The following is a 19,641-nucleotide window of genomic DNA, read 5'->3' on the forward strand; positions in this document are numbered from 1 at the left end:
TGAAGATCAAGATTTTCTGGAATACAAAGAACTCTCTGATCTAACCTCAACACTTATCACCCACCACTCTTATCACTTATCATTCTTCAGACAGATGATTCCTCTCCTCTCCTCCCCTCTCCTCCCCTCTCCTCCCCTCTCCTCCCCTCTCCTCCCCTCCCCTCCCCTCCCCTCCCCTCCCCTCCTCTCCTCTCTTCTCTTCTCTTCTCTCTCTCTCTCTCTCTCTCTCTCTCTCAGAATAAGCTTTTATTTCCCTTCCTCAGAGCTTTGCATATGCTTCTCCCTCTGCAAGAATGTTTTTCCTCCCAAATCTTCCTTCACTGGCTAATTATATGAGATTTGGGAGACTGAAAGCTTTCTTAAAACCTGAATCAAGTTAGATCCTGCTGATAAATACACATAGAACCCCATTTGTTTTTCTCTTAGCACATATTGCTCTCTATAATCAAAAATTTATTTATGTGATTGTTGGTTCAAGTCTTTCTTGTCTTTAAGAACCATGATAGTAACAAGCACAAACTCTAAAAAAATAAAATAAAAGAACCATGATAGTGGAAAGGATGTGAGTTTCATGCATTTTTTGTCACAAATTTCTAAAATCATGTCTAGTGGATATAGATGTTAAATTAAAACTTGAAATGTGAATTAATTGGATATTTCAGTTTGCAGGAGACATGCAAGTTATCTATTGTAGAATGTACATATACTGTCTAATCAGAGTGAACTTTTCATCTCCCCTATAAAAATATTACCAACTCATCCACCATTTCTCTTCCTTGCTTTATTTTTCTTTATAATAGTCATTGTTACTGACATATTTATATACTTTTATTTTGTTTAAGAGCTGTTTCCTCTTGTTAGAATTAAAGCCTTTTTATTTACTTCTGGATCTTCAGTATCCATACAACACCTGACATTAAACAAATTGGGGTGTATGAGTGTTAGATAGGACAACCAATCATCCAGTTTTCTCTGGAACTGACTTGGGACCTTCATTGCTAAATCCTGGAATGTCTTGGAAAAACTGGGATGATTTGTTTACCTTAAAATGTGAATATGTTAGGAAGGGATGGGGTGTTCAGAGATTGAGCTGAGCCAAAAGGATTCAGAATAAAGCTAGAATATTCAAAATCATGGAAAGTATTAAAGTCGTATGTATATATGTGTTTGGGGATGGGGGATTGATTACACTATGGGAATAATATACATGGAAGATTAGATTAGAAAACTATTAAAGAAGAGGTTTTCAATTAACTTTTTTCCAATATCCCAAGAAATGTAAGTGGGACCCAGGCAAGAAAAGGGAACTAAAACGCAGAGGGATGCAATGATAAAGATAAGCAAAAGTTGAAGGTCAGGGCTGAAGGAGAGAAAATTATTTGATGAGTAACTTCTTCCTTCTATGATTGGACTGGTGAGGGCAGTAAGATTTGGCAGTGTTGCAGCACACGATATGAAACTCATAGCTGTGAGGCTTGGTGATTTATCTGAACTCTGAAAAACTGGAAGTGTCACACTGGTGATGTTAAAGAGTGACTCAGGTACCTGAGCAAGGCTGGATTGAGATTTCCTTAGAGACATTTACTTATCTATATTTTTTCAATACATAGGATTCTGAGAAAGATATGCTTGAGTGTATAGGCTTTTCTCCCTCTGTTTCTGATTTATTCAAGGCAATTTCCTAATACCATCTCTACAACAACTAAAAATCATTTTATGATTTTTTTTGATACAAATAAATGAGGATTATCTATGTGACTGATATATTCAAGGAAACTACTGAGAAATATCTTATCCAAAGAGGTTATTCAAATAGTTTTAAATGTTCTATTTTTATGCATTACGATTTCAAAGAAGCTTGTGTGTGTGTGTGTGTGTGTGTGTGTGTGTGTGTGTGTGTGTGTGAGAGAGAGAGAGAGAGAGAGAGAGAGAGAGAGAGAGAGAATTTTTTGACCAGTTCTCAGTTCTACAACTAGTTTCTCTGATGTTGCTTTCCTTCAGTACCAATTGGGTTCTTCACAAAATTATCTTGGGTTAAGGAAAAATATCTTTCCAAATAAGAACACAGTAACATTCAATTAAACATCTTAAGGACAGATTTATGTATGTATATACATGTGAAAAGAGAAATGGAGAAGATATGTCACACTCAACTTTACAAGATCAAGTAGATTACATTACTAGCCCCAATTATTTCCTTGATTATTTTAGGCCATTTCCCAAGCAGTTTTGCAGTTCTTTTGAGTAAAGACATAAAGTTAATTTCCCTATTCTTTGATTTTCTGTTATGTCACACTACTTTATTGGTTAATGGAATAACACAAAGTGTCATGATCCTTTATGTTTGGATTTATTCTCTTGCACTTCTGCCATGAGAAAACATGTCTGGGTTAGCCTGCTGATCTCAGGAGAGGAATGAAAGGCATATGGAGCAGAGCTGTTCCAGACAAATCACAACAGTCAAGCTGAGTTTATATTAACCACCCTACAACCTACACTCAAACATGAAAGAATATGAGAAATAAATGCTTATAATTACATACCACCAAGATTTTTGTGGCTGGTTGTTACACAGCATATTGTTGTAACAGTTGACTACTCAAGAAACTAAATATAGTGGTTTTAAGGAGTCAATAATTTATACCAGCAAATAAAATGACTAACTCTTGATATTTAGAATTCATATGAAAGAAAAGAATAAGAAACTGTAATTTGGATTTATTTTAATGTATCAACTATATTTTATAGAGATGCAAGTAACTTCCAAAATGTATTTCTTGACAGCTTAGAGCATTACAAATTCAATTTATTTGGAGGAAAATGTTATATAAAAGATTTTTGTAAAGGATTTTAATTTTAAAGACAAAATAGGCATGCCAGATAATAAAATGCCTTAGATGGAATTAGAGGAATTTTCCTTTATATAACTAATTTGCTTATCAGGTATATGTCAATAAATCCCTCTTTCCATCTCAACTAGGGATTTCCTTTTCTTCCTTTTCATTTCCCCTTGCTTACCTGATCTTACTAGAATACAAGTACCTTTCCTCCAGTGTCATGAATCCCCGCACAAATCAACTAAGTCTTTTATGTGTCAGTAAGAGCCTAGTGGCAGAAATAGAAGCAGTGATGGTTGGAGGAAGAGATCAGATAGTAAAAATTAAGGTAAAATGCCCCTTGATTACCAGCCCTCATCTCTTTTCATCAGTGCTTATAAGTTTTTGTTTTATATAAAATACTATGAAAATGGCACACAGAAGTTTTCACAAAGGCAAAAAAAATGACAGCTGTCTATGAAGATCCAGGTTATTCACATTTTACAGACTGAAAAGTGTCCAGAGGTTCAACATGTGCCCCAAATCAAAGTTGATATGAGTCCTCTCTACCATAGATAATCAAAGCCTGAACAAGAATGATATGAGATTTTAGTTTTGTGAGGACAGCTAGTAATATTTACCCATATACTCTGCAGAGACAATATCATAGCAACTAGATTGGTTATAGTTGTTAACTATATAATATGGTTACAAGGAAACATCTTATGCTACAGATCCAGAACATATATTGGCTTCTATTTGTACAAGCACTATATGAACATGGTAACTGAAATTTTTTAAAGTACAAAATATTTTTCCTGTGTCATACATTCCTGTTCCATATACATTTTGTTAAAGGCAGATAAGAACTTAAGTTTTGAAAAATTGTCAATTCCAATTAAATTTACAATAACAACTTGCACATTTATCAGAGTGAATTTCTTCAGCTATAGCTATCATCTACTCTACTGCCTCTTATAGTACTAAGGTGAATATCAGTGTGTAAGTAACATACTCTTCAATGAAAATCTTAAAGACTAAGAGAAATAGAAAAGATGAGCCCATTTTGTAAGTTTATGACATAACCATCTTTGTAAACACTCTAATCTCAGACTCAACTGTACTCTAAAATATGGGTTAGAATTCCAGGTTAGTATAACTGGTTAGTTGCCTTGCAACATTATGGGTTTCCAAGTCTAAATTGGTTCTCATCAATTGGATGAAATTTTTTTAATATTTATCATTGTGAACTCTATTAGTAAAGTAAAATGAAATCTCCATATGCATGAGGGAAGAATTTAAAACATTCTATGATGTCACAGAAGACCACAGACCATGAATTCTCTGGATTCAGAGACATTTTATGCCATCAAGGATAATTCTCACACAGAAAAAAAAATTGTTTATAGTTCCTATGAGCAAACTATTCTTCATGGTAGTAGTGTCACATGTGCTTCTGATTTTTAGCATATTGCCTAATTCAATTGGCTTTTTGCATCAATATCTTGGCTGTGCCACAGTTTCCAAGATGTTTCAGAGGGAAGATAGCTCTAAAAGTCTCCTCTATAAGATGTGGATATTCCCTTGCTTCTTGGAATTGTGTCTATGTGCCTGGGTAGTTGAATCACCTGATATATTTCCCTTGTCAGCACTTCCAGAGAACAGCTCCTTTGAGAGCATCCACTGAGATGGGCAGTGACAGTCACCATGCTGGATCAGTCTTATAAGGAATACTTCAAAATCTTCTAGTGTTTCATGTGGAAATCTTGGATGACAAAAGATTACACATTACTTATTATTGTCTCTCCCTCTCCTTCCTTGCTCTCTGATATGATGCAGGTCCACTCTCTACCTTGGGATAAGATGATGAAAACTTCATACTTGCAAGTGTCAAGACTCCATAGGGGTTACAGTTATGTTCCTTCACTCATTTGGTTAAAAATACAAGTTTAGAAAATTGAAGAACATGGCCGACACTTCTACTTTTCTAAGTCTGACCCATCAGATCCCTGATTTAGTCACCAGCCTTAGATAGTGATCAAGATAAAGAGATTAGACCTGAAGGTATACTGACAATGTGTGGAAACAGGCCAAGTTGTATGTTAGTTTTAAAATATGGTTATAAAAATACTAAAGCAGGAGACTTTTTATTCTTCAATTCATGCCTATATCTATACAGATCCATCCCTAATCTGACCTTAGAATGTTAACTGAGCTTGACAGAGAAATAGGGAAGTAGGTTGGAGAATTTATCACTTAAGAAAGAATGGAGTTTGTGTGCATAAACTCTGGTGCATAAATCACTGTATTGATTAGAAATATTTAATAATGAGTAACTTTAGTGAGTCAATGCTAATGATGTATAAGATCAAAATATATCATACCACTCCACTTACCTTGTCATTCTGCCTTTTCAGGCATTTACTAATTGTCCTTAATGCTATCAGTTGTTATTTGAGATGGGGCATGTTTTGGCATTGAGACTGAAATGTAGACTTACTTGTTAGGAAATGTGATACAGAGTTTCCATATTATTCTGCACACAAACTGAAGCTCCAAATTAGGCAACTTATTTCTCAAGGGACCCTATGATTCAGTTTGGCAATAAATTAAAGAGTTGAATAATTTATATCTCTAAATAATCAAAATATTTCTTCCTTTAAAGAAAGAGAGAAAGAACTGCATATGAGTTTCAAATAAATTGTAAAATCTAAAGTGAAAGTCAATGGGAATATCACCATACATTAAGAGACATGCTGTGTTCACAGGAAGAAATATTCAATTTGTTTATAACTCATTTATATCCATAATTGATCTATAGATATATAGTAAAAAGTGAAGCAAGCAAGCAAGACTTCCAGGCAAGAGTTCATATTCCAGGCAATAATATTCCCAAACCCCTGGTTTATTTTGATACGTCTTCAAGGTAATTCAGTAGGGTGGTATATTCTTATGTTCATACATCTCCAATATTTTCTAGTTTTTTTTTTCAAAATTCAAGATCCCCATGTACCATACTGCATCATTGTCACAAATGTTTCAGCCTTCCCATTATCCAAATCCTTTGCCATGTGACTTTGCAGTTCCCCTTGCCACCATTATGTATATGAATCTGCAAAGCACAGTCCAAGCCAACTACTAATCCCTGAGAATGATTGCTGTTTTAAGCCACTGAGTTTTGGAGTGGAGTCTTCTGCCACATCATTGTGGTAATGGTGTACGGTGTAGAGCCCCATGAAGAATATCTAGATTTCACAGCCCCCACTTACATTAGTGATTGAAAATGTGTACATAACATTTTGACCAATGACATGATATGTGAAATAAAAGACAAATTCCTGACTTGATGAAATTTTAATCCTAAAGATAGTATCTTTCCTAATCTTAATAAATGCTTATATTAAGGAGGCAGATTTTCTCTGCTATTCCATTGTGATGGTTCATGAATACTGCTGTCTGGTTATTTTAAATATTTCAATTAGTTATCCACTTTAGTGTACTTCTGCCCTGAGGCTTAAAGCTAACAGAGTAATTTAAAAGAAATGGAAAAAAAGACACTAAAATATTTCTCTTGCTGAAGCAGAGATGGAGATCATCATAACTGTGTCAAGGACACTCCTGTCAGATATTTTGAGTTCTAACCATGCAGCCTCAAGGCAGTTGGAACAACCCTGGGGAGGAAAGCAATTGCCATACAATGTTCAACAGTGGGCAGCTTCTTTCCTGAACTTTTCTATGCTAGTGTCCAGTGTCCAAAAGATTAATTACTTAAAAAATGACTTGATTTGCTACCTTTATGAATGGCATATATAATGCTGGTGAGTTTTTAAATTTCGCAGAATATTTTCCTCAAAGTTCAAAATTCATGAGACCAAAATTTGGGCAGTAATAATAATCAAGATGGCAATTTATTTAGGTATAATTTATCTAAAATAACAAGTAGAGATTATAATTATTCAGTTTGATTGATTTTGATAATTCCATGCATCACTGCAATCACTACCTGAAACAAAATATGGAACACTTCTATCACCACAGACAGTTCCCCTTGATCCTATTAGAGGCAATGCTCTCAGAAGCTACCACTTTGATTTCAATCAATAGAACTTAGTCTTGTCTGCTCTTGACCATTAGTATAATATGAACTCTTTTTTGTCTTGTTTATTTTGTTCAACTTAAATTTGTTTCTTTCTTTATAGATCTATGTCATTGTGTGTTTCAGCAATTTGTTCCTTATATTGCTGAGTTAGAATACTGTTACAAAAATACACTATAATTCTATTCATTCTCATTGAGATAGACACTTGGGTTCTTACAGATTTGGGCTATCAGAAAAAGGCTGCTAAGAATATTATTAGATGGGTCATTTTGTGTATGTAATTTTTTTGAGTATGTGCTTGTGGGTGTTTATATGAAAATACCAAGAAGTCAAATTTTTATTCAGAAAGATATCCATCTCTAGTTAAATTTAAAGATAATGAGAATCTCAACAAAATTCATTCACCAAATCCATGGACATGCTGCTGTGCTCCATTTATTTAGGTGTCATTTCATTTCTCTCAGTAACTGAAATACATGATTGTCTTAAGTATATTATTCATGATCTCAAGATTCTTTATTAAATTTATTTTAATAGATACACAAAACATAAAACTGTATATATGAATGGGGGTAATATATATTGTTTGTATATGTGCATATGTTGTATAATGTTCAGATCAGAATAAACCTATATTTCTTATAAAAGATTTATCATTTCTTTATGGTGAAAACTTTTAAAATCCTTTCTTCTAGTTTTTTTTGAATGTATACTACATTATTATTATTATCTATAATCATCACTATAAAATACCATACCAAAACTTCTTGATCATATTTAGTACTCATGGGTCAACCTCTCTCCATCCTGCCCCACTACTCTCTCCAGCCTCTGGTAACCACAACTGTACTTTAAACCTTTATGGGATCAAATGATTTAGATTCCACATGTGAATTAGATCACGTGGTACTTTTCTTTTTGTGCCTAGATTATTTCTCTTAATGATATCCAGTTTCATCCATATTGCCAAAAATAATAGGATTTCATTCTATTTTATGCCTTAATAGTATTCAATTGTATATATTTACCAGCTTTTAAAATTCATTCTTCAATTGATGAATTCCAGTTATTTCCATTTTTCAACTACTATAGAGAGTGCTGCAATGAATTTGGGAGAGCAGATGTCTCTTCAATATACTGATTCCATTTTCTTTAGATATATACCCAGGAGTGGAATTGTTGGGTCATATTTTAGTTCGATTTTTTGTTATTTTTCAGGAACTTCCATACTATTTTTCCTTAGTAATTGCACAATTAGCATTCCCACCAACCAGTATACATGGGTCAACTCCACACGCCTGCTAACACTTATTATCTTTTGTACTTTTTGTAATATCTATATTATCAGGTGTAAGATGATATCTAATTGTAAATTCAATTTGCATTTCCAGATGATTATTGATGTTCAGCTCCTTTTTATATACCTATTGACCATCTGTATGTCTTTTTTGGAAAAATATCTATTCAGGTACGATGTCCAACCAACAATACTATACCTGACTAAGCTGTCTTTCAGAAATAAAGGAAAGATAAAGATTTTCCTAGATAAATAAAGGCTGAGGGAGTTCATGACCACCAAAATGGTCTTACAAGAAATGATAAACAAAGTTATTTAAGCCAAAAGAAAACATCACTAATTAGTAACATAAAAGTATAAAACTCACATAAAAAGTAAGAACACAGTCAAAACCAGAATATTCTGATACTGAAATGATTGTACATAAATCACATGTATTTAGAATAAAGGCTAAATAACAAAACTAGCAAAATTCCAAAGACATTTTTTCACAGAAAATATCCTAAAATTAACATGGCACCATAAAAGACCCTGAATACCCAAATCTATCTTTAGTAAAAAGAGTGAAGCTAGAAGCAACACACTACCTGATTTGAAAATCTACTGCAAGGCTACAGTAATAATAACAATATGATATTGACATATAAAAAGACACATAGAAGTATGAAACAGAATAGAGTCCAGAAATGAATCTACATATTTACAGTCAGATGACTTTCAACAAAGTTTCTAAGAATTAACAATGGGAAAAGGACAGTCTCTTCAGTCAAGGATGTTGAGAAAAGTAAAAAATAATGAAATTAGAACATTTGTGTCATATCTTATACAGAAATCAACTCAAAATGAAGTATTGATTTAAATGTAAGATCTGAAACCACACATTTTCTAGAAGAAAATAGGAGAAATGCTCTATGACATTGTTGTGGGCAAAGATTTTTTATAGAACCCCAAAAGTACAGTTAACAAGCGCAAAAATAGATAAATGTGATTATATGAAACTGAAAAGATTTTGTACAACATAGGGAATAATCAACAGAACAAACAGACAACCTGTGAAATGGAAGAATATATATTTGCAAACCATTCATCTGATAAGTAGCTAATATCCAAAATATATAAGGAACTCTTCTCAGTTGTAAGGAAAATAATCTAATTAAAATGAACAAAGAGCTCTCCTCAGCTGCTGGCAAAGTCTTCAGTTCTTCCAAGGAATCTAAGGCTGCACTGAGGTGAGACCGTCAATTCATTTAGCAACTAGCATCACACCCAAGCATCAGCACCATGGCTTCTGTCTCTGAGCTTCCTGTATCTACACTGCCCTCATACTGCACTATGATGATGTGACCATCACCAGGATAGATAAAGCCATCATTAAAGTAGCTGGTATAGATTTTGAACATTTTTTGACTTGGCTTATTTGCACAGGTCCTCCCCAGTGTCAGCATGGGGATCTTATTTACAGTGTAGGGGCTGGTAGATCTGCTTCAGCAGCTAGTGCAGCACCAGTAGGTGATTCTGCCCACTATACTACTGCCGCTCAGCTGAGAAGAAAATATAAGTGAAGAAAGAAGAATCTGAGAAGTCTGATAATGAGATGGATTTTGGTCATTTTATTTTTACTAAATCTCCTTTGTAGTATTTTTCAATAGAAAGCTGAACTTGTTTAAAAATAATTAAAAATAAAATGGGAAAAGGACTTAAGTAGATACTTCTCAGAAGACATACAAATGGCCAACAGGTACCTGAGGAAAAAAAAGTGCTCATCATGACAGATCATCAGAGAAATGCAAATTAAAACCACAATGTGATATCACTTCACACCTGTTAAAATGGCTGTTATCAAAAAGATGAACGATAACAAGTGTTGTCAAGTGTGTAGAGAAAAAGGAACCCTGATGTATTGTTGGTGTGAATATAAATTAATTCAGCTATTATGAATAACAGGATGAAGGTTCCTCAGAAAACTAAAAATAGAATTAACATATGATCCAATAATCCCACTTCTGCATGCAAATATATTAAAAGTATCAAAATAGTTATGCTGATCTGCACTTCCATGTTCACTACAGCACTTTACAAAATAGCTAAGATATAGAAGCAACTCAAATGTCCATCATCAGATAAAGAGCAAAGGAAATGCAATATATGTACACATTAGAATACTATTCAGTCTTAAAAGAAGGGATATCTTGTCATTTTCTACCACATGCGAACTAGAGGACAGTATGCTAAGTGACATAATTCTGGCACAGGAGAACATATACCACATGATCTCATTTATATTTGGAATATAAAACTTTGAACTCATACAAAGGAGAGACAAGTAGAGAGTAGGATGGTGGTTATCAGGGACTTGGTATGATCAACAGATGGAGAAAAGGGAGATGATCAAAGGGTATAAAGTTTTGGTTAGGAGAAATAAATTTTAATGATCTAATGCACAGAATTTTTATTATTAAAATATCACGTCCTACCCCATGAATGTGTACAATTATTATGTCTTAATTAATAAACAAATAAAATAAAAGAATCAATATAAGTTGAGACTTTTTTCTAAAAATAGGGAGATAGTTAAATACAATGTAGTATATCTAAATGAATAAATCTGTAATTATACTTTCAAAAGGAAAACCAAAATCAAAACAACAACTAAATACAACTGTACAGCTTAATGGAGCAGTAGGATTAAATTAAGAACATAAAGGACACATTAATCTCTGGGGTTGCCATTCATGAAAATTCAGGTGGCATTCATCAGTACAGTTTAAAAGCCATCTGGGTGGTTCCAATATGCATGCCTGTTTGAGAAACATTGGATTCTTAAGACATAGCCATGTATGCACAGTTTCATGTGCCCACACATGGCACATAGAATTGCAACAAAGTTTAACAAACTATTGATCATTTTCTCTTACTGGGAGTAGTGGTACACACCTCTGATTTCAGCTACTTGGGAGGCTGAGGCAGGAGGATGGCAAATTCCAGGCCAGCCCTGGCAAGTTAGTGAAACTCTGTCTAAAAATAAAATGAATAGGTCGGGTGGAGCACTTGCCTAGCATGTGTAAAGTCCTGGGTTTAATACATAGTACGAAAGAAAAAACAAAAGTTTTCTCTTGGTTATGCAATGACCTATCCTTTGATTATTTTATTTTCTAAATTGTATGCATTTAAACATTTTGTATTAAGCAGGATGATATGTAATTAAGGCAGTCATTTTTATAGTTTAATCGGTACATATTAACTACTTGAAAAGAGAATGGGTACTCTATACATCACAAACATTTCGCCTGACCTCTTATTTAGAGAAATAATATTATTTTTAACAGAGTGGGAACATTTCAGCCTATCCCACCTGCATTTACCACAAATTATGTATTAATGAGTAGTATGATAATTACTATGTATAGTCATGACTTGTTGAAAGAAATATACAGTTTAATATTCATTGTTTTAAGAACCTGGATTTGAGACCTTTGGATATTAACATTGATATACTAGAAAAAATATATTTTCCTGAAATAAAATTAAATTTAAATGTCTAAATATCATATAATTATTCAATTGTTCCTCAGTGATTTTTCTCAGCAGTAGAAATATCAGTTTGTTCAAATGCATTTTGTTAGACCTGAATGGTGCACTTAATCCTCACTTTCCTAGAGCCAAATTCATGACTAAGATTTAATTTATTTAGGAAATATATTAGAGTACCTATGTGCCAGGCACTGTGTCAGGTAAAGCACATGTAGTGGTGAACATAATGGACAAGGTTCTGACTTTATAGACTTCATATTAGGGATATATTTGTCAAAATCATAAAGTATGGTGTTGCTAATAATAAAATATAAGAAGTTTTAAGGAAGTTTATAACAGTTTGACCTAATTCAGCATGAGGAAAGGAAACCTTTGAGAAACTTGCATTTCAGCTTAGACCTAAAGGATTACTGAGAGTTACTCAAGAAAAAAAAAATCATGTGAAGGACATACCAAGGATAGAGAACAGAATGTGCAAAGGCCCTAAGGCAGAAATGAATTTAAAAGATCGGTGCAGCTGCAGCATAATGAGGGAGAAAACAAAGGGGTAGGAAAGAGGCAAGTTATGCACTGTAAGCCATTAGAGTATTACATTCTTTATGTTAAGAGTAATGGGAATTGAAGAATGTGAACAAAAGAGTGAAATGATCAGATTTTTAATTTACTAAAGGTGCTTTCAAAGGACAAGACTAGCTTTGGGGAGAAAATTGGAATTGGGGAGACAAAATAGGACACTATTGCAGTGATTCAAGAAAGAGAAAATGGAATAGAGAGACACTTGATATAAGTTATATTTTGGAAATAGCAGCAATAGGACTTGAGTATACATTGAATGGGGAGAAAAGAAAAGCAGATTGCTTCAAAGATGGTTCCTGGACACTCATACACTTCTGGTGAGATTATAAGTTAGTACAACCATTATGAAAATCAGTATGGGATTTCTTTAAAACACTAGGAATGGAATCACCAGATGGCCAGCTATACCACTCATATTCATCCAAAAGAAGTATAATCAGCATACTATAAATATATAATCATAATAATGTTTATAGCAGTGTAATTCATAATAGAGAAATTACGAAACCAGTCTAGGTGTATGTCAACAAATGAATGAATAAAAAATTATACACACACACACACACAGAGAAACATTCACACATACATATACCCTGATAACATACACAATGTAGTTTTATGCAGATATAAAGAAGAACAAAATTATATCATTTGCCGGAAAAATGGATGGAACTAGAGCACATCATGTTAAGTGAAATAAGTGACTCAGCAGGTCAAGGGTCATATTTTTTCTCACATAGAAACTAGAAAGTAAAATGGGGAAGGGGGATTTCATGAAAATAAAACAGAGTAGCAGAGTAGAGGATGAAGATTATGGAGGGAGTAGGAGAGGGAATGGGGAGATACTGGAATGGCATGGGTCCTTGTATATTATATGCATGCACAAATATATAACAACAAATCCATTATTGCATACAATTGTAATGCACCAATAAAATGATTTCTGGATTTCTGTCCTCAGAAAATGAGAAAGCACTAGCATATTAAGACAAGGGAAAAACAGAGATGAAGCATAATGATGGCATAGAAGTGGTAACAACTAATTCAGTTTTATGTATGCTTAGATAGATTTGAGATAACTAAATAAAGATGTCAAGTAACTATTTGGATATACTGGTTTATACTTCAGAAATGAATATATTTGGCAGCCATGAGGATATAGATAGTATTTAAAGATACGTATATAGAATGAATGAGGACTAAGACCCAAGAACCACCAGTATGACAAATTGTCTTAGAGGAGAAGATAGCCACAAAGGATAAAGAAGTGGCCAGATAGGTATGGAAAAAAACCAAGAGTGTCATGTCACAAAACTTAAAAGACAATGATATTTTGTGAATAAGGAAAAGTACAACTGATCTTTATTACTGAAAAGTAAGGGGGTAATCTAAGTAATCCTTATTGGATTTAACCATGTGAAGGATATTGCAACCTTTAAAAAGTAATTGGAAGGGCTGGGTTGTGGCTCAGTGGTAGAGCGCTTGCCTTGCATGTGTGAGGCACTGGATTCAATTCTCAACAACACATATAAATAAATTCATAAATAAAGTAAAGGTTCATCAACAATTTAAAAAATATTTCTAAAAAAGTCATTGTAGGCAAGTGGTCTGAGAAGAAATTTGACTGGATTGAATAAAAAAATAAATAAAAGTCCATGAAGATAACATTTAAATCTACATAATTTGCCCTATTATTTAGGGTGATTTGCTTTATGACCCAGAATATTTTCAAAATGGTACATACTTATTGTTAGTAAAAGAGAATGCATATTCTAAAATTGTTGGAAGCAATGCTCTAGATACATAAATTAGCTAGGCTTGTGAATTTTAAAATTCAAATATTTAAAACCTTCACTTTTCTCTGTGCTTGTTTTATAAGATAGTAAGATGGTTATATCAATATTTCTGACTATATTGTAAATTTATATCTCCACTTAGTTCAGCCAATTTTTTGCTTAATATAGGTTCACTCAATGTTTTATATATATAAATGTATATATATTTTTTACTACTTCTGGGTCAATATACCCTTGTGTCATTATGAAATTCCTACTTCAAGGCCTTATCTAACTTATAAGGGAGACTCAGACATGCAATTTAGCTATGTATCTAACAAAGTACATGAGCCATAGAGATAAAATATTGAGCCAAGAATCAAGTCAAAACACCATATAAGTTATCCCATTCTTATAAAAGTCAAAAATGAAAGAAGCCTAACAATTATACAAAAGAAGGGTTATTATAAGTTCAAGATAGTAGTAGTTCTTTGCGGAAACATCTAGAGATAGGAAGAGCTCACAGCAGGACTGTGTTTAATATTCTAGTTTGTAGTTTATATGATTTCATAGGCAGTTTTATTATTCTGTCTCCTAGCCTATACTTAATAGATTTTGTAGCAAATAATTAATAATAGACTTAATAATGATAAGTGGCAGGTTAAGAAACAAATACTTCATATAGAAACACCATTTTGCAGGAACCTAGGCTGTTATATAGAGAGAGTTGTACTTAGTAAGTATATGTTGGCCAAGAAGGTGATTTATCATTTTCTAAGGGAAAGGCTAGAGTACGTTTGAATGGTGATGAAATGATCCAATAGAGAAGATGAGTTTGAAGTTTGAGGAGAGAAAAAGGAGAATCATGTCCTTGAGAAGGGAGAAACGGATGAATTTAAGAGTATACATGCAAAGACTGTTACTGGTAGAGGAAGAAAACAGTTATAACAAAGAAGGAGTGGATGAGTCACAAACACTTCTTGTAAAAATTACTTGACTTATTATACTAAGTTAGTGTTTCTTCTAAAAATGCGAGGAACTACAAGGAAAATGCCTTAGAATCACTTGTAAGTATTTTACTTCATTAGGTGGTGTTTCATTATCAGGCATGAAAGAAAACCTTATTCTCTGGATTCACATGTAGAAAAATAAGATTCATTTATATACTTATGGTCACCAACCAGTTTCTATCATGATATAATTCTCTGAAGGACCAATAATAGTGTCTCTGCTTGTACCAGCCACCCTTCCCATAAAAACAGGATTTAGATAGATTGCATTTATTTTCTTTGAGACTACCCCAAACCCTCACCCCTTTTCCTTTTTATCAGGGCATTGGAAAATGGTTGGAATAAATTTATCTCATTCCCATTGTACTATGAAAAGTCTACACCATGAACATTTCCATAAACATTTTTAAAGATTTAAGAAGAGTTGAAAAATATAATAGAAACAGTTTTAGGATATCTCCAAAGTTTCTATTAGATTATCAGACTATATAGGGCAATGCTTATTTTCCCAATGAGTGCTTGTATTCTATGGACAAAAAAATGTCACATGCAATTAATCATTTGGGCATTTACATACACATGAAACTTTTATAGGGAAAATTATGTGAAAATGGAAACTTATTTTTAAAGCAAAGGCTTCTTTTTATGAGAGTGATATAAATGCAAAGCTTATTAACAGTGATGGTATTATAAAAATATATTTAAGACTAAAACCCACCATAGGTATTAAACAGGGTTCAGGCACAGGGCTTTGGAGAAAGCACAAAATTCAGGAGCTTATCTTAAGTCCAGAATTCTGATTTTATAAAATGTTGATTAAAGTTATAGAAAACTGATTACAAGCTATAGTCTCAATTTACAATGGATAAATTATAGTTGGCAATAGTACTGAAAATATGTCTCTGTTTAGTGCTTTCTCCAAGTTCCATTCAAAATGACTACATTCAAGTTTCTTAGTGTGACTTGTACTAGCACAAAGTTAGAAGGATCTGATTTAGATTAGTATGATTGCTTTACTCTAGGCGTACATCTGTCTAAAAAAAAAACTGATAAACTCTTTTCTCTAGAAGTTATAAACTGGGTACTTTGTTTTTTTAACCATTTTCACTTTGTGAGGGCCATATGCCTATCCAACATCTAAGAATAGTCATAGAATCCAATGCATATTACTCCCTCATAGTATATTGCCCTTTGGCAAAACCAAAGGCCAGTAAGTTATAATTTAAACCAAACACAGAAGCTGGACACTTAAATACAGCAGCCCTAAAGGTGATCACCTTCATTCACAACTAAATGCCCTTTCTTTTTCTAGAGGTTTTATATGTAACTCTACACTCCATTTTGAGTAAACTTTTGTATGAGATGCAAGACTTAGATATATATTTTCTTTTGGGATTGGTTTGCTTTAATTTGGTTTGTGGCTATTCCTTTGCTCCAGTTTAATTTGTTGAAACACCTATCTTTCATCCATGGAATATATGATTATTATTTGTCAATATATTATAAAACTTTTTTAAAAAATGATCTGGGCAAATTTTTGGTGGTGTATTTTGCATTCTCCCTTATGTCCCATTAAATCTATGTGATTAATTACACATAGTCTTATAGCAATATAGTAAGTCTTGAAATAGACTAGACTGATTACTCCCAAGTTATACTTCTTATTCAAAATAGTTTTAGGTATTCTATTACATTTAGCTTTCCATACACATTTTAGAATAATCTTGCTTATGGGGTTGGGGTTATAGCTCAGCAGTACAGACAGTGCTTGCCTCACACATGTGAGGTACTGGTTACGATCTTAAGCACCACATAAAAATAAATAAAGTAAATATAAACAATATTATTCTTTTAAAAATATATCTACAAAAATATCTTCATGGGATTTTGATAGGCCTTGCTATATATTTATTTGGGGGCTAGCCTGACATGTTGACTATTCTCAGTCTTCCAATCTGTGGATATGGTAAGCCTCTCCATTTATTTTGTTTTTGTTTTCTCTTTCTTTAGAATTCAGTTGTAAACATTCAAGTATTGTACATGTTTTGTTAAATTTTGACCTAAGTATTTGTCTTATGGAGTAATTGCAAATTGTATTATATTTTTAATTTCAGTGTTCAAGTGTTCATTGATAGTGTATAGAAATGAAATTAATTTTGCATGTTTGCCTTGTATCCTGTTACCATGCTGAACATATTTATTAGTTCAGTAAGTTTTATTTCAGTGATTTTCTATGAAGACAATTATATTTTCTGCAAATATAATTTCATTCTTCATTTCATATATCTATGGCATTTATTTGCATTTTTGGTCTTGTTGCATTGGCTCAAAAGTAGTGATAGAAGACAACCTTGACTTTTTCTCAATCTTAAGCAGAAAGTATTTAGTCTTTTGCCATCAAGTATAATGTTAGTTATAGGGTTTGGTAGATGTTCTTTTCCAAATTAAGGAAGTTCTCTTCTATTCCTATGGGATTTACTAGAAAGGATTTTTTTTATTGTAAAATAGGTGTTGATTTTTGTCAAATGCTCTTTCTGCAGTGATTGAAATAATCATGTAATTTTTTCTTATTTAGCCTGAGTTACACTGATTTAGTTTTGAATACTAAACCATTCTTACATCCCTGAAATAACCCCCGCTTGGTTATGAGACATGATTCTTTTAATGCATTTTGAATTCTGTTTTCTGATATTTTGGAGTGTAGTTTTTCTTTGGACTGTATTTTGTTGGGGATTGCAATCAAGTCAAGTTGGCGCCTGACAGTTTGCCAGGAGGAGTGGTTTGTGAGGCAACGCCACCAAGCCATTAAGATGATGGGGATTCCTTATTGGCTGACTGCTGTATCTAGATAATGCTAATTGAGTCCAGCTGTGTATAATCAGTTAGGCATATATACCTCTGCTGTTCCACAATAAAGCGGCTCCTGCTACTTTGGGTGCAGCTACCTTGAGTTCCCGCTCAGTTCCTGCTGAGTTCCTTTGCAATAAAGCAGTTCCCACTTCAATCTTCAAGTTGCTTGTCACCTCCTGGTTATTTTGCCCAGCCGGTCTGCGGCAGTATTTGCCTTGTTTTTTTGTTTGTTTGTTTGTTTTTTGTTGTTGTTTGTTTGTGTGTGTGTGTGTGGGGGGTCAACACTACTTTCATAAAATGAATCATAAAGTGTTTCTGACTTTCCTGTATTCAGAAAGAGGTTTATGAAATTGTTAAATGTTCTTTAAATGTTGAATAGAATTCTCCAGAGAAGCTATCTAGCTCTGAATTTTCTTTGTGGTAAGTTGTTTGATTCATTTTCCTTATTAATTATACAGTGTTATTCAAATTTCATAGTTCATTGTAAGTTATAGTGGTTTGAGTTTTTGGAGGAAGAGGTCCATTTCATCTAATTTATCAAATCTTTGTATATACATTTATTTGAACTATTCCTTGTTATCTTTTTAATGTTTGCAGAATCTTTCTTGATATCCTCTGTCATTCCTGATGTTGGTAATTTTTAAATTTTCTATTATTTCTTTGTTATTCTTGCTGAACGTTTGTCAATTTTATCATTTTTTAAAAAATAGCTTTATGTTTCACTTATTTTATCTATTTATTCATTTTCAATTTCAGTTTTTCATTCTCTTTACTCTTTTCCTTATGAGGACCCATTGTAACTACATTGGTCCCACTCCAAAAATTGAGAATATGCTCCCCTTTAAAACTTCTTTTTTTAAGTATTTATTTTTAGTTGCAGTTGGATACAAAACCTTTATTTTATTTAATAATTTTTATATGTTGCTGAGGATCCAACCCAGGGCCTTGCACATGCTAGGTGAGCATTCTACTGCTGAGCCACAACCCAGCCCCAATTTAAAACTTCTTAACCACCTCTGCAAAGTTCCTTTTGCCTTGAACAGGTTCTAGGTGTTAGAATATGGACATCTTTGTGGAACCTTTATTCTGCCTACCATCTGTGGCTTCCAAAGATCTATGTGTATCCCACATGCAAAATGTATTCACCCTATTCCAAGGCTCCCAAAAGTCTCATCCCACTATAGCTTCAATTCAAGTCTTAAACCTCATATTAATTTTGTGAGTTTGCAAGCCCAAAATTTCATTGTCTAAACCAGTCATGAGTGAGGTTGGGGAAAAAAAAAATTCATCCTGGTGCTTTTTTTTTTTTTTTTTGCCTGTACTCTTTGGTAGTTCTGGGTTGTCATCTTCAGTGCCAACTCTGGTATGTATGAGGCAAGAAGTAAATTCAAGAAACTCCATCATGCCATTCCTGAGGTCCTGAAATTCCTGAAAGTTCATTCTTCTTCATTTATTTATAATCTTTTTATGTTTTATGTATGATGTCTAGGTGTTTTGTTTGTATTTAGTGAGAGGCGAAGAGAAAAGTAGATCAACTCCATATTCCTGGAATTGTTAAGTCCAACAAATCATGCTTGCAAAAGTTATTTAAGATACCTTACAAAGATAATTATCTTTTCTTGAGATTTTGCTGTCAAATTCTATATAGCAATATTTTTCCCAATAAGGAATTCCACTTTGTTCCAGT

This window comes from Spermophilus citellus, assembly GCF_964194105.1.
Source record: "Spermophilus citellus genome assembly, chromosome: X".
NCBI classification, from domain to species: domain Eukaryota; kingdom Metazoa; phylum Chordata; class Mammalia; order Rodentia; family Sciuridae; genus Spermophilus; species Spermophilus citellus.